The sequence below is a fragment of the Piliocolobus tephrosceles genome, chromosome 5, assembly GCF_002776525.5.
Source record: "Piliocolobus tephrosceles isolate RC106 chromosome 5, ASM277652v3, whole genome shotgun sequence".
NCBI lineage: Eukaryota > Metazoa > Chordata > Mammalia > Primates > Cercopithecidae > Piliocolobus > Piliocolobus tephrosceles.
Window position 1 is genome coordinate 65009598 of NC_045438.1, and position 2095 is coordinate 65011692.

Sequence of the window (2095 nt, forward strand, 5' to 3'; positions counted from 1 at the left end):
AAACATAACACACAGGGTGATATTGACAGAAAACAAATAAGAAGTCACCTTGAAGGGTCCAAGAACTAGTTTTACCAGAGGTAATTTTTTTTTCTTTTTCTTTTTTCTTTCTTTTTGTGGAGAATAGGGTCTTACTATATTGCCCAGGCAAGTCTCGAACTCCCGGGCTCAAGCTATCCTCCTGGCTCTGCCTCCTTAAGAGCTGGGATTACAGGTGTGAGCCACCGTGCCCAGCTACCAGTGGTGAATTTTACTAACTCCTTCCACTGTATTTCTTGAGACAGAGTCTCAGTCTGTCACCCAGGCTGGAGTGCAGTGGTGTGATCTCAGCTCACTACAACCTCTGTCTCCCGAGTTCGAGAAATTCTCCTGCCTCAGCCTCCTGAGTAGCTGGGACTACAGGCACGTGCCACTATGCCCGGCTAAATGTTTTTTTTTTTTTTTTTTTGTATTTTTGGTAGAGACTGGGTTTCACCATGTTGGCCAGGCTGGTCTCAAACTCCTGACCTCAAGTGATCCACCCACCTTGCCCTCCCAAAGTGCAGGGATTACAGGCCTGAACGACCACGCCCACCCTAGTTCACTTTTTTCTAGTAACTTTTTTCATCTTTTCCTGTTTTTTTTGTTTGTTTGTTTGTTTTTGTTTTTGTTTTTGTTTTGAGACAGGGTATGAGTCTGTCTCCCAAGCTGGAGTGCAGTGAGTAGTGTGATCACAGCTCACTGCAGCCTCGACCTCCCAGGCTGAAGCCATCCTCCCACCTCAGCCTCCCGAGTAGCTGGGACTACAGGCACACACCACCACACCCAGCTAATTTTTGTAAGTTTTTGTAGAGACGAGGTTTCGACATGTTGCCCAGGCTGGTCTCAAATTCCTGGGCTAAAGCAATCTTCTCACCTCAGCCTCCCGAAGTGCTAGGATTACACATGTGAGCCACCATGCCCGGCCTTCATTTTTACTTTGTCTCTTTTGGGTTTTTTTGAGACAGGGTCTTACTCTGTTGCTCAGGCTAAAGTGCAATGGCATGATCATAGCTCACTACAGCCTTGACCTCTTGGGCTCAAGCAACCCTCACACCTCAGCCTCCTGAGTAGCTGGGACTACAGGCATGCACGCCCATGCCCAACTAATTTGTGTAATTTTGGTAGAGATGGGGTCTCACTTTATTGTCCAGGCAGGTCTTGAACTCCTGGGCTCAGGTGGTCCTCCAGTCTCAGCCTCCCAAAGTGCTGGTATTACAGGTGTGAGCCACCATGCCCAGCCTGAAAATTTCAGTAATATAATAAACTCAGCTGAGTGCAGTGGCTCATGCCTGTAATACCAACAGTTTGGGAGGCCGAGCAGTGTGGATCATTTGGGGTCAGGAGTTTGAGACCAGCCTGGCCAACATGGTGAAACCCCGTCTCTACTAAAAATAGAAAAAAAAATTAGCCAGGCAGTAGTGGTGCATGTCTGTAATCCCAGCTACTCGGGAGGCTGAGGTAGGAGAATTGCTTGAGCCTGGGAGGTGGAGGTTGCAATGAGCCAAGATTGCACCACTGCACTCCAGTCTGGGTGACAGAGTAAGACCCTGTCTCAAAAAATAAATAAATTCAAGCTATGAGGGGTGTGTGTGTATTGGTTTTCTGAATTTTTTTTTTTTTTGCCAAGTTAAATAAAAGTGTCATCCTTGTGCAGGGACCATGCTAATCTCTGCCTCATTCCAGTTTTAGTATATGTGCTGCCAAAGCGAGCACTCTGTGTGTGTGTGTATATATATATTATATATATAATATATGTATAATTAGCACAAAATAATTAGCGTAATGTCTAATTTAATGTTCTTTGGCCTTTAGTTTACTAAGAGAGTACTTTCATCAATTATTGGTTATAAATTAATACAGTAAATCCTATTGTAATTGTAATTATAACTGAGATCCAAATAAATCAGTCATATGAAGTGGAAGGTTACAATTTCTTGCAGGGTTAACAACAAAATGACCATTGTGGGTCAGTCTAGCTAGCTGTGAGGAATTTGGGAGTTAACCGCCCTATCTAAATTCATGCCAGGCCAGGCACAGCAGCTCAGGCTTGTAATCTCAGCACTTTGGGAGACTG

At 44.8% G+C, this 2095-nt stretch overlaps 1 non-coding gene across 1 annotated transcript; it reads right to left on the reverse strand.

Moving 5' to 3' along the window:
• Positions 1-1626: 1626 nt before the first annotated feature.
• Positions 1627-1734, reverse strand: LOC111538664. The gene has a single exon (XR_002730415.1). It is a non-coding gene; the product is annotated as a U6 spliceosomal RNA (small nuclear RNA).
• Between the last annotated feature and the right edge of the window lie 361 nt (positions 1735-2095).